Consider the following 14,969-nt stretch of genomic DNA (forward strand, 5'->3'; position numbering starts at 1 on the left):
CCTACTCTGTTGTAAATTCCTTCTAGTGTGTTTCTTCATTTCAGTTATTATAATCCTCAGTTCTGACTGGTTCTTTTTTCATATTTTATACTTCCTCACTGAAATTATTGTTGCCTTCGTCTATTCTTTCCCCTAGTTTAGTTAGTGTTATTACTAATGCTTTGAAATATTTATCAGGTAAATTATTTATCTCTGTTAAATTAGTTGTCTTTTTAGGTTTTTTTCTTATTTCATTTGAAACAAAATCCCCTGTCTTCTCATTTTGCTTAACTTTCACTTTCTTTATGAAGTTAGGTGAAACATTTACCTACCTTGGTCTTGAAGGGGTGTTTTTGTGTGGGAGCATCCCTGTAGAGTCTGCATGTGCACAGTGGCTTTGGTGGGAAAGCTGGACCTGAAGGAAGCATGGATCATGTCTTCCCCCACAATGTCTGGCAGCTATTACCTTGGTACCAGGTGGGGCTGGAGATGGAAGGGCTAGAGCCAGAACCAGGTGTGAGGCAGGGCTTCTACTTTGCTCAGTGGCTAACGCCACCTTATCAGAGGTAGGCTCAGGTTCCAAATTGCTGGAGCAGAGACCCTGAGGGTTGGGTCTGATCAGGCTCACCCCCCACAAATTTGTACTCTTCTCAGCTGCACTGTGCATCAGGAAGGGCCAGAGGAGTCGCTTGGTGTGGGCTGGGGCAAGTGCTGAGGTATTCCCAGCACCAGCCAGAGCTCCAGACTAGTCTTGAACTGTTGCTCTTATGAATGTCAGTAATGGCTGCCCTTGCCCCGTTTGGACGCTGTGTCATGTCTGAGCCAGCTCCAGCCCCTATTATTGCACACTTTCTTTGGCCAGCAAAGCCTTTGCCCTATTTTGGATCTGCACCATGGAGCAAAAGGGGCCAGAGCAAGAATTCGGCTCAGGCTGGGGGGCTCACTGGGATGTTCATGGTAGCTGGTTCAGAGTTCCCAGCAGTCTCAGTCTGCTTCCTTTGCATTGTTTCAGTAGTAAGCAAGCATGTGCATGCTCATCATGGGTGGAGTCTAAGTTTCTTACACCCCTGCTGTCATGCCCACTGGTTTTCCAACCAGTTAAGGGCACTCATCCTCCTGGTGTGGGACTCCACAGTTTGGGCATTCAATATGTGGTTTAAACTGCTCACTCCCCAGGGAGGATCTCTGAGCAGGTTGTAATCCCCCTCCTCTTCTGTGTCCCCTCCTAACTGTGCAGGTTCTGAACTGATCTCTTCTCTTCCATTCCTACTCAATTCTGTGTGGATATTTCTTACAGCCTTGGTTGTATGGGAGTTTTTCTGCTAGTCTCCAGTTTGTTTTCAGTGAGAATTGCTCCACATGTAGATGTATCTTTGATGTGTTCGTATGGGGGGTGTGGGGAAGTGAGCTCTGCGTCCTCTTACTCTGCCATTTTGATTTCCTCCCCTGTAATTCATTTTTTTTCAATTTTATTTATTTATTTATTTATTTATGGCTGTGTTGGGTCTTTGCTTCTGTGCGAGGGCTTTCTCTAGTTGCAGCAAGTGGGGGCCACTCTTCATCGTGGTGCGCAGGCCTCTCACTATCGCGGCCTCTCTTGCTGCGGAGCACAGGCTCCAGACGCGCAGGCTCAGCAATTGTGGCTCACGGGCCTAGTCGCTCCGCGGCATGTGGGATCCTCCCAGACCAGGGCTCGAACCCGTGTCCCCTGCATTGGCAGGCAGATTCTCAACCACTGCGCCACTAGGGAAGCCCCCCTGTAATTCTTGAGCTAAAAAATTCAGTGCATATTGTTTGAGCACCTAGTATGTGATAGTCTTATATTAATCCATTTATGTACCCAACAAAGTAGTGAAGATCTTAAAGGTTTGCATGAAATTCAAGTAAGCAATAACATAAAATTCTTAGTTGAGTTAAAATCTTTGACCATACTTATATTTACTGGTCCCTTTGTCTTTGAAAAGTACTGTAATAAATATTTAGTTCATTTAGCTTATTGTTTGAATAAGAAGATACAGCCAATGAGACTTGCTGAATGTTTTTAGGAAGTGATTGTATAAACAGAAGCTTTAAAGGTGGGAAACCAAGAAACACTCAATTTTCTTCATAAATGACAATTCAGTGGTGTAATTAATTACTGTCAGCTACTGAATCCATATCATAGGATGGTACTGATTTCCTCTTAAGAGAGACAAACATTTGTAGCATGCACACTGTGGCTGTAGAACTTGATTTGGAAACTGTTCAGACAAAAGAGTTCCTGTTAGATTCTCTCAGAATTGACCCTGCGTCCCAAGGCTATTCTGAACAAAGTGTATCTGACTTCTTTAATCCTGAATGGCTTCTAGTCAGGAAATTGTGACTGAGTGTGACCAAGTCTCCTGGCCAAATTAGTCTAAACTCTGAATGCCCTAATTCTTGAATATTTCTGTAGGGATGCAAGGAGACCATTCTTGAGGTCAGTTGGCTTATACAAGATGTCCATAAACCAGAGTACAGCATGCCAAGACATCTGCTCAGTGTTTCACCTCTAAGTGTGTGTATGCCAAGGCAGAATTGAATTCAAAAGAGAGGGACAGCAACTCTTGAAATATTTTGAGAAAAAAAGTACTGGTACTTTGGCATTCATCTCAGATAACGGCTGTTCTCCAAAACAGGCGCTGTTCCAAATCACAGACTTTGGAGGAGAAGCAGTACCTTTTTTTGTTTCCTGATGTATAACTGTATCTTATTTTTCTAGACCACATCATCAGTATTGTAAATAAGTAAATGAGTTAGCTATTTTGTATTGATCTCGTAAAGAGTAATTTTCCAATATTAATATATTATTCATGGTGCTAGTGCTTTATTTTTTTGCCTAAACCGGATTCAGTTATATTTTTCATAAATTACGGGTGATAACTCTTGAGGTTCAATTGCTCACGAGCAGGTAGGAGCATCTTGTGTATCAGAGACCACCTGGTTTCCTCACAGATCAGTAATGGCTTTGTGTTTTTTCATCTCAATGTCAGAATTCTAGCCGTGGCTAGCAGTTGAAGACTTGTCAACTTTCTTGCTCATTTTCAATCCCGGTAATAGCTCAGCAATTACACAGCAGGTAGGTTGGTATTTTTCTTTCAGATGGTAGCCTCCTCCAAAGGAAAGGTGTCATTTTCAGAAGAGCTAAACACACGAGCTTCAGGATGTAAGACCTTAAATATACAAATATTTTCTTCATGTGTACTTTTACCCCTTCCCCTGAATGAAAATGGCCTGAAGAGAAATGGCGAAACAGATGATTCAGGAAAAACACAAAAACTAAAAAAACTGAAAACATATATATATATGACATTCATAACATTTCAGTTGCTTTGAAATCAAAAGGAGCTATGTAAAAGAAAAACCGTGTTTGTAGCTTGGCAGGAAATGGAGAAGACAAAAGAAAGGACACAGAAATAAGAGAATGGGAGAAAAGATTGTCCTGAGTAAAGGGGAGAAAAGGAGAATGAAAATATGCACTGCACACCTGTTCCTCTAACATATTTGCTATCCTGAAGCCTCTAGAATATATTAAGAAGTTTTTGCAAGTCAAGAACTAAAGCTGGCCATGATTTTAGATACCATTTAGTCCAACCACCTCATCTTACAGAGAAAGTGGACAATGGGGACAGAGTAAAAAAAAAGTTGAAAAGGAGAAGTGGTAAAAAAAAAAAAAAAACATAGTAGAGAAGAGAGGAAGAAAAAAAGAGTCTGACAGACAATCTTCCAGTATGCTTTTCTGGAACTTCTTATTTTTTAATTCTAAAACTCAGTATATAAAATTACAAGGGGTGGAAGAGAAGGAAGTTTATATTCATTTTTTTCTCTGCCAGTATATAACATTTTGGTTTCCAGCTGTTTATTATCCAAATCATTTCCTGCACTAGATAAAGCACTACCAGCAGGACTCTAAGATGTTTTATGCTAATGAGGGGAAAAAACCTTGGACAAGTTGCAAAGCATAGATTTTTGAGTGACATGACAAAATTATCAGAATCTAAATGAAAAGAAACCTTGGGTAACAGCCATTCTACTTAATATGCCAAAATAAATGATTGACATTTTAATTAGATGAGAAAATATAATTATATTTTTAACTCCTAAAGGACCCCTTGCAAGAAAGATGGACATTAAATAATAATAAAGAAAAAAAAACTTGCCAGAACACAAAGGAGTACAAAGAATATAAAGATGCACTCAATTTTCAGTGTTCATGACATGAGTTATTAATTCCATGGATCATGAAGCAAAACTTTTAAAAAAGTTAACTTGCATTTACCCTTTTGACAACAGTTTGCATCATAGTGATTGAATTTTATTAAGAGAATTGTTTGCTAGAGCTATTTGTCTTCGTTTTGGCAGCTCTGGCATAAATGTTTAATTTAATTTACGTTCCAAATTTTAAAAAGTCTCATAAAAACTGAGTGGCTGTACTGTACCTGCTCACTATAAAAAAAAATGAGGCTTACATATTGCTGCACATGATATAAAGTACTCTACTTGAAAGGCGGTTTCGGCTGACTTGAGGACATTAACCATTTCTAAGGTATGTGGAAAAGAAGAGCTGGTAAAGACCAAATATAATCGGGTGATGTTTTGAGCTACTACTCATGACTTCTCCAGACTAATCTTGCTTTAAAATTTTTCCTCTTGTCAGATGCTTCTGATTACTACTTAACACAGATGCTATCCTGAAAATAGTTTAGAAAATTTAGATATAGGAAAATGATAATGATTATACATCTTCTCAAAACAATGAACTTGCTTGCATTTTAAAACTTCTCTTTTCATTTCCAGTTACCTGTTTATTTGCATTTTCCCTTAGTCTGCATGCCAGTTTTAATTTGGATCCTCAAAGTGGGAATATATAGAAAATACTTATGTGAGCCTTGAAGATTTTTGATGCTAATGCTGTATGTTCACTCCTAAAGTATAGGTTGTAGTTTCCATTTACAGGAAGGGATATTGCAGCCATACAATGATTTTGTTCATTGTGCAACAGAATTCATAAGGGAGAATCTAGGCAGTGAGATATAGGAATACATAAGGGACCTGATTGTAAGATGTTACCGTAGCCTTGTGTTCAAGTACTGATGTGTGTATATCTTTATATGCATATACACTTTGTAAATCATGGGAGGGTTGTGGTGGATTGTATTTCCAAAGATGGCCACCACAGTATCTCCCACCTCACACGCTCCTGTGCAATGTGATCTCCACCAAGAGGTGGAGTCTAATTCTCTTTCCTTTGAATTTAGGTTGGTCTTTGTGACTCACTTGTTATGATTAAAATATGGTGAAGGGATACTGGGTGAGTTTTGGAGCATGGTGAGGAGAAACCATACAGGCTTCTCCTTGTACTTTTGGAATGCTTGCTCTTGGGACACTCTCTCTCAGGACTCAGCTACCAGGCTGTGAAAAGCCCAAGCCACCTGGAGAGGCTCTGTGTAGATGCTCTGGTTCACAGTCTCAACTGAGTCCGACCTTTTAGTTGTCCCAGTCTAGGCACTAGACATGATAGTGAAAACGTTTCCAGGATAAGGCTTGGCAAACTGCAGCCTGTGGACTAAATCTAGCCTGTAGCCTGCTCTTGTGAGACCTATAAGCTAAAATTCATTTTTACATTTAAAGAAAATTGTAAGTAGAAAAAGACAAAAATGCAACAGGCCCTGTATGTGAACCACAAAGCTGGAAATATTTACTATCTGGCCTTTTTTTTTTTTTTTTTTTTTTTATTTATTTATTTATGGCTGTGTTGGGTCTTCGTTTCTGTGCGAGGGCTTTCTCTAGTTGCGGCAAGCAGGGGCCACTCTTCATCGCGGTGCGCGGGCCTCTCACTATCGCGGCCTCTCTTGTTGCGGAGCACAGACTCCAGACGCGCAGGCTCAGTAATTGTGGCTCACGGGCCCAGTTGCTCCGCGGCATGTGGGATCTTCCCAGACCAGGGCTCGAACCCGTGTCCCCTGCATTGGCAGGTGGATTCTCAACCACTGCACCACCAGGGAAGCCCTATCTGGCCTTTTAAAGAGAGAAATTTACTGACTCTTGCTTTAGATGATTCTAGTCCTAAACGTCATGGAGCAGGATCAGGTCCTCTCTTCTGTGCTCTGTCCAAATGCCTGAACCACAGAATCTCTGAGAATAATAAATTAGTATTGTTATACTGCAGGAAGTTGGGGGTGATTTTTTTATGCATTAGTTGATAACCACAAGAAGAATTAAGCTACTTTTTACTAAAAAGTGAAGAACTACAAGCATGGCCCCTATGCAGTAGATACTAAGACATGACTGTAATAACAAATTGTCTATGACAGATGATGCCCAAGTTACTTAGATGATACGATCTTGCTATCATAGGGCTGGATTGTTCTTAGCTGAACTTGTATTTTTAGAAGATTTGTTCAGCATTAACTATTTAGTGAAAAGTAAATTTTGTATGCCATGTTGTCTTAAATGTTTTAAATGTTTAAACGGACAGTAATAAAGAAGCTCTCCTAACAGATTACTTAATTACAATAATTAAGAGTTACCTGATGCAGCAAAATCTATCTTGTTGGCTATATTATTTGTGAAGCTATACAAACTCAGTTATTGTGCACGTGCCATGAGGCCATTCTTTTCTGCATTGTCTTCATGTCCAATACTGAACTTTCAATATATGAGCTTTCCAGGTAGTAGTCGTTAAAGTATTACCGTAGACCAAAAATCCTTTTTAGTAACACGTTGGCCTTCCCTTATTATCCTGGCTCTCTGAGGGGTTAGATGGACCTTCTTAGACTAATACTCTAGTTTAGCCTTTTATATTTTCATAAGAAAATGTCACCTTTGTTACTTTATAAATCGAAAATCTAAACTATATGGATATTGTTTAATCAACACCTCTGGCTGCACTGCAGCCATTTGTAAGTAAATCCTTAATTGAGTTGGTTGTCCATTGCTGAAGAGGTGGCATTTTAACCATTTCTATCTTTTCAGAAACTTTTCTGCATATATAAACTTATCTGCATATTAGTATATCATCTTTTTCCTCTCACACAGTTGGGGCACACTATGTATCTGTTCCTCAAATTTACAACCTTTCTAGAATATCTTTCCATATTAACACACATAGATATATTCTTTTTGATGGTTATGTGATTTTCCCGTATATAATTTTGCCAAAATGTATTTAACTAGCCCTGTATTGTTGAACATATTAGGTAGTTTCCATGAGCAGTTTTAAAAGTAACCTTGCCCAGGCCCTAATGAGATGTTTGATTATGTGCCAAAGACTCTTGTTCTGAGTTCTAAATGTCATATTTAATCATTCACATGAATTAAGCAGATAAGAAATCTCCACATGGAATAAGCAGAGTAGACCAAGTTTAAGGCAATATCTATAAAAGGCAAAATATTCAATGGTTTGACTGTTGTAGCCAAAGGTCTTAGAGAAGATCCTTAGGTCGACCAGCAATTTGATTTGATGCTGAAAATAGCCCAAATGTTGCATCCTTACTTTTACCAAAACTTGGAAGCTGTTAGGAAAATGTCTTGTGCAGGTATAGACAAGAGCAGCATCAAAGTCCATTTGTTTCCAGTCATAGTGAATGACTCTAGACACATGATTCAGTTTCCATCACACACCTCTCTCCAGACTGTGCTAGTCTCTTATGAACCTTTCACCAACGTGTAGCACGATGAGAAAAAGACAGTGTAGTGGGTTTTCCATGAGACTAGATTTAATTGTTCAAGTTAATTGTTCAATTTAAAGGACTTTATTCTGAGATAAAGTACATCTTAACCACCAAAATTAGAAAAGACTTAATCATGAATTGATAGTAAATAGTAAGTTGTTGTAGGTCTTTTTTTCCCCAAATGTTCTTGTGAAATATAAATGCTGGGAACCAATGTTATGATCATCTCCTATTCACCTTGTTGGTGAAGGAGGATTCTTTCACCACAGTATGAGATGGCTGAATATATGACACCTGACATTTGACAGATGCTCTTGACAGTAGTTTATTAGTCACACTCATGGCCTGGGGGAAGAGGACACTGCATACCATGCAAAGCCATACAGGGAAAGCAGAAAGGGGTGTTGGAGACACTCCTTGTAGTAACAGGAGGATGGGGTACCCTCTGATTCCTGCAGGAGTATGTAATTGGATTGCTTGAATAACTCCATGGGTTGGCAGAAAATTGAAACTTATTGGTTTAAGGACCATGTGGAGTGAAGCTAATCTGGTTGATGGGTTAAGTAGCCAGGTGAGAAGGCTTTCCCACTGGGTATGTGTTTGGGGGTGGGGGGCAGTACATATCTGTTGAGAGTAGAGGTACTCATGGTTAGGCCTTTGTGGCCCTGTGAGGCTCAAAGATGTCAAGGCAGCACTTAAAATTTTAGGTCTTAAAATAAAACCACTCACTTTAATTATGACCAATTCAATGCGCAGTATTAAGTTGGCGGTGAGAGAATTTTTAACTTCTAACCAATTGTGTACATTTTGAGTTGTAGAGTTCACATCATTGCCTCAGGCATTGCCTCTGGAGGATGAGATAAGGAACTTAACAAGAATCATGTGTGGGGATCAGAGCATCTCTTCAACAGGAACAGAAAGCCTGAAGTGGCTTGGTGAGAATAAGCTGCAGAGTGGTAATGAGCAAAAGGCTAGAACAAAGTCTCCAAGGCTGTGGGCGGTGTTGGAATTGGTAATGATTTAATAACCAGTGTTCCATGAAGCTAAGGAAAATGTTTTCTTCCCACATACACATAGTAAATGGACCTACTATCCACTGTCAAGCCTGGAGGATGTGAGTGGCAGGAAGAGAGATCTATAGATAGGAACACAGACACATACCCACACACACTATTGATGACAGAGTAGAAAGAAAGGGCAGTTTTGCATTTACAGCAGGAGTGTACCATAGCAAATCTGTTGTGTGTGTGCTCATTATTGACAAGTCTCACTTAGACCAGAAAGATCATGGGCTTTAGAGGCAAGAGCAGTGACTGCACCTCTTTATGTCTTAGTTTTCTCCGGTGCAGCATAGTGATTGATGCTGCTATCAACCTCATAGGGTTGTCCTGAGGAGTGAATAAAATAGCACATGCAGAGTTCTCTACAAGATTGGTTCACAGTAGGCATTCAGTAAAAGGGAGACTTAGACAATGAGACCCAATGGCAAAGTGACACTGATTCTTGGATTTTAAAGTTGCATCCAAATTTTCAGGAATATTTCTATTCTGAATGTAGAGGTCACAACCATAAAGCTTTTGCAAATAACCCTCTTAAAAGACTTGAATTAATGTCAAGAAGCCAACAAATATATCTGTATATATAAAACTCCTCAGATGCTCATTTCTAAGTGTGAAATGCACACAGGGTAATTCAAAACAAATTTTAGGGTGTTTCAGCCGATAAATTCCCTTAGCCTAGATCAATGACTCCACTCCACTGCTGCTTTTTTTCACTTTAAACTGGGTTTTGCTAAAGAGATATTTTAAAAAAAATAGAACAGAGCATCCTGATTTATTTTGGAATCAACTTCACACATATTTTAATAATAATTAAATTATCAACAGGCATTTTAGTGTCGCACTCATTTTCTGTAGGTACAGGAGGGCAATGTCTACTTGGCTGTCACAGTTACACAAAATTTGTGTGACTCATAGATTTGTTCTAATGTACCCAGAAAGATTTCAAGTTAGGGTTTAAATTTTATGGCATACGTTCAGAAGACATTGTGAATCACGTTAGTTCCCCAAACCATATTTCAAATTATTTATCTGTACGTGTCAAAAAGAGTTGGATGAAAAGGTAAAAAGAAATGGTGATTTTAATTTAAAAAATAGCCTTTAAGAAACAACTGCACACTATCATTGTGAAGTTAGTTACTATCCCGAGAAGGTATTTACTCTTTTACACATAATTGCAAAAGGGTCAAGAATCTATAGGCTGAAGAATGTAAAAACTGAGATGTAGAGACTGGGCATGTTTGGATCACCTTGCTGAGGAGAGAGGAAGGGGAACTAACCTGATACTAAGTGCCAGCCACTATATTAAACTGCAATAAGGTTTTTATAGTCATTAATTTATTTTACCCCTCAATAGCTCTTTAAAGTAGGTTTTTGTATTAGTTAGGGTAGGCTTACTGCCGTATAAATGCTCACAACATATTAGTGGCCCAACACAGTAAAATATATTCTCACTCGTATCACAGTCCAGTATGGGTCAGTGATGGTTGGAAGGTGGAGGCCTGAACAAGCAAGTTCTGTTCATTAGAATTAATCAGAATCCAGGATTCCTCCATCTTATGGTTCTACCACCCTCTATGACCTTGAAGTCATACATTGGGAGACTGATTCGCAGGTGAAGGAAAGATGAGAAAGAATGAAAGATTATATAGGAGCTTTTAAGAAATAGGAGCCGGCTGATAAATGACTTATTTACCTTCCACCAACATTTCATTGACCAGTTGAGCCACAAACCCCAAACTTACTATAAAGGAGGCTGGGAAATGTAGTCAGCCAGTCTTCCCAAGATAAAAATGACACTGGTTTTGGTGAACACATTGCCTTGTTTTTTGCTTCAGTGTAATTAAGGCAATTTTATGTACTGAGAAAACTGAACCTTGGAGAAATTAATTTACCCAAGGTAACATGTGGTAAGACTGGTTTGTCTGTCTTGAAAGCTAGTGTAGTATCATTACATCTGAAATTCTCTTCAGAAAAATTTGAGGAAGGTAAAATTTCAAACTTAGTAACTTTAATAAAACTGTGTAAGGATGTCTTGACAGCAGAAAAAAATCAGACATTTTAGCTTTTAGTAGACAATTCTAGACAAATCTAATTTAGTGCTTGAGTTTAAAGACTGAAATATGTATGCTACATATATATCTTAAATTATATATATCTTTATCTGGCACTCATTAGTTTCCTAAATCATTGTATGGCTTTTTAGAGACATTATGAATTAGGTTATCATGGTGTTCAGCCAACTTTCTTACAGTGTTTCCGTTTTTGTAGCAATTGGATGGATATATTATCACCATATTTTCTTCCTAATGTCTCGTGATAACTCAGGCTAGGTTGTGGTTTTTACGCTGGCATGAAATTCAGCTATTATAAATCTGAGCTATTCACTCAGTAACCTTAATGCATAGGGAAAGATGCTGACTGATCGCTTGTGTAATGATCTACTGCATTCATTCTCCATGATCCGTTTGTTTCACTTCTAAAATCAAAATGTTAAAAAAAAAAATACAGGAATCATTTGACACTAGCTGTTGTAGAATTTCAGCTATGCATTTTTCTGTGCCCGAAGATTATATAAAATATAGGATGAGGACATATCAATACTAAGAATAAATCTGACATCTTAATCTGGAATACCATTTTTTCCCTTTACATCCTAACAATATGAACGGTATATTCAGACATTTACAGTCTGTTTTGATATTTAACTTGGATAAGTGGAAAGCATTGTGCAGTTGGTTTGAGAAGTCCTGAGTTTAGGTTCTGGCTTTATAAGCATTAGCTATACATTTTGATGGATTGATTGATTCATTCATTCATGCAATGTGTTTCATGCATTAATTCATTCAACACATGCCTACATGTATCAGGAGCTGTGATGTGCTGCCAGTATACAAAGAACTTAGAAACAAAGGGAAAAGAGTATTCTGTTATAGTAAATACCTTAAGACATACAAATACATAAAGGATCAGAGTAGAGCTACATACAGTTATCTTGTAGAGACAAATGAGTCCTCAAGTACATCGACTAATAGTAAGAATAAAGGATATAAATAATAAAAGGGTGTAATACAAGATTTTATATATTTATTCTTACTTTAATGATAATGGAAGAGTTACAGGGACATAATAAGCAGTTATACTAAAGCCCAAGGCTATAAAAACATATCCTTAAGATGGAGGGAATTAGAAGGTGGGGGCAGCATGGACAGATCACCTGTACCACCTCTATTGATGTCTAGATGTATTTGGACTGTCCAAAGTTGTAGTATGGGAAGGCCTAAAGGGGCAGTGGAGGTGCATGAGAATGATACACACCAACTTCTGAAGAGTGTCTCCTGCTAATTTAGGCTAGTTTGAAGGGATAATGAGTTGAACTTTAGCTGTATCCTTTACTGAAAAAAGATACCTCAGTGAAAGACAGCAAATTTTTATCATCTGTTCAATACCAGTGGAGAGGACATATGTGGTTTATTGTTTTTTTGGAACTTCTGTGAAAATCTGAAATTTTTCTTAAATTAGAAAAAGTCTTTAGTAAAGTTTCATCATAAAAGGGACTAAATTATTAACCTCTTTTTACTATCTGTGTTAGATTTCATAATGGGTCAAAAGCATGTCTTTGCATTTAGCCAGCCTAAAACTTACTGAAAACAAGGGCATCATGTGAACAGTGTGCAGAATAAATGGTGTACAGTTGACCCTTGAACAACACAGGTTTGAACTGTGTGGGGTCACTTATATGTGGATTTTTTTCAATAAATATGTAACAGTACTGTAGGATCTGCGGTTGGTTGAATCTGTGCATGCGAGATTGTAATTACAGAGGGTGGACTGTAAAGTTAATTTCCAGTATGCACGGGTTAGGGGCACTGACACCTGCATTGTTCAAGGGTCAACTGTATTTTGAAATAACGTATAAGGATTGACATTTAATGAAAACTCATAGTATTAGATTATTCAAAAATGCCAAGTGTATTTTGTTAAAATCTAGTGTTGTTTTCCTTTGTCTTGTCCTTTCTTTACCTCTTTTTCTTCTTCCAACCTGTTTCTCTTTCTATCCCATATTTGTTTTCTTCCTCGTGCACCCTCTCCTTTCTTGCCTTACCCTTTTCTCACTTTCTATAACTGTTCTTGCCCTCATCTTCACTCTCCAAGGTCCTGAAACCTATATTGACTCTACTTTTAATGTTGGACTTTAGTTTTTACCTATATTCTATGGCAACTACAAAATACAGGCATGCATTGCTCTATTGCACTTTGCAGTTTTTTTTTTTTTTTTTTAAGAAATTGATGGTTCGTGGCAACCCTGTGTCAAGCAAGTCTATTGGCACCATTTTTCCAATAGCATTTGCTCACTTTATGTCTGTGTGTCACACTTTGGTAATTCTTGCAATATTTCAAACATTTTCATTATTATATTTATGTTGATCTGTTGTCAATGAAATTTGATGTTACTGTTGCAAAAAAATTATGACTCTGAAGGCTCAGATGATGGTTAGCATATTTTTTAGCTTTAAAGTATTTATAAATTAAGATATGTACATTTTCTTTAGACATAACACAACCGCACCCTTAATAGACTACAGTATAGTGTAAGTGTAACTCTTATATGCATTGGAAAACCAAAAAATTTTTGTGGCTCACTTTACTGCAATATTCACTTTATTGCTGTGAGCTGAAACCAAACCTGCAATATCTCCGAGGTATGCCTGTACTGTAGACTGTGCTATGAGAGCAGGAGAAGTCAATATTTTCACTGAGAAAGAAAAAAAATTATGATATAGCTTGGTCTCTTTTACCTGTGAAACATTCAGACACTTTTCATTTTTCTTAAATTTCAAATCAGAGAGAAACTCTGTTATTTCTCTTCACCATATTAAGCCATCCTAGGAGAATGAAGTGTGGGTGTCAAAGAAATGTTATCTAAATAACTTTCCATGTCGGCTGTATTCAGTGCTAAGCCCTATTAAAACTCCAGGTAGGAAAAGAGTTTCTTAAGGCAGCTGTGTCATAAATGCACCACAATGCAGTATGTGAAAACTGGTTTAGTTCTGTAATGATTTTTTTTTTGAAGATTTAAAGATTATGTCCATTGTGACCTTCTAAAGAAACAATGTAAATTCTTTCTTTAGAATTTCAAACTTCTCCCTTCCCCGCCCTCCATAGTCAAGTACAGTCATCCCTCAGTATATAAGGGGGTATTGATTCCAGGACCTGCCACCAATACCAAAATCCATGAATGTTCAGGTCCCACAGTTGGTCCTCTGTACCCATGGGTTCCACATCCTTGGATTCAGCCAACCCCAATCATAAACATAGCATGTGATCAAAGGTTGCTTGAATCCTTGGATGTGGAAACTGTGGATTCAGAGGGCCGGCTGTAAATGGATTATTATACTATACTTAATTAAAATTAAGAACTTTTCATCAAAAGACACTTGAATAGAGTAAAAATGCACTTTTTAGAGTCAGATAAAATGTTTGAAGTGCACATAACCAATAAAATACTGATATTCAGAATGTTTGCAGTTTCTGTGAATCAATAAGAAAAAATGATACCCCCTTTTTTAGTGGGCAAAATATTGAACAAGACTTTCAGAAAAGAGGAAGTCCAATTGGCTGATTAGCTTATGCAAAGATGCTCAATCTCATTAGTATTATGAAAACTCCAGTATAGTTCAACACACACTAGAGTGTCTTAAATGAAAATGACTTAGAACATTATTTCAGGCTGAGGTTTATCCTCCTAATTGCACAGGAGGAAGAAGCTAGCAGGTGTGGAAGGAGAACAACTGAGGAAAGGAGAGCATATTTGACTCTCACCCACTGTTGCAAATGTGGAGCAACTGGAACTCCCATACAGTACTGGCAGGAGTATAAATTGGTACAGCCACTCTGAAAAATTATTTGTCAGGGTCTAGCACAATGCAACATATCTATTCTCCCATTTAATATTTGCTGTGTAACAAACCACCACAAAGCATAGTGAGGTAAGATTCTTGTCTTTTTGTGACTGGCTTATTTCACTTAGGAAAAGGGGAGTTGTTGTCTAACGGTTATAGAGTTTGAGATTTGCAAGATGAAAAAATTATGAAGACCTGTTTCACAATAATGTAAATATACTTAACACTACTGAACTGTACACTTAAAATGATTAAGATGGTAAATTTTATGTTATGTGTATTTTACCACAGTAAAAAATATTTCTTGCTGTGTGTCACCGGTTTGCCTTAGGGTTGGC

The sequence above is a fragment of the Balaenoptera acutorostrata genome, chromosome 6 (genome assembly GCF_949987535.1).
Source record: "Balaenoptera acutorostrata chromosome 6, mBalAcu1.1, whole genome shotgun sequence".
NCBI classification, from domain to species: domain Eukaryota; kingdom Metazoa; phylum Chordata; class Mammalia; order Artiodactyla; family Balaenopteridae; genus Balaenoptera; species Balaenoptera acutorostrata.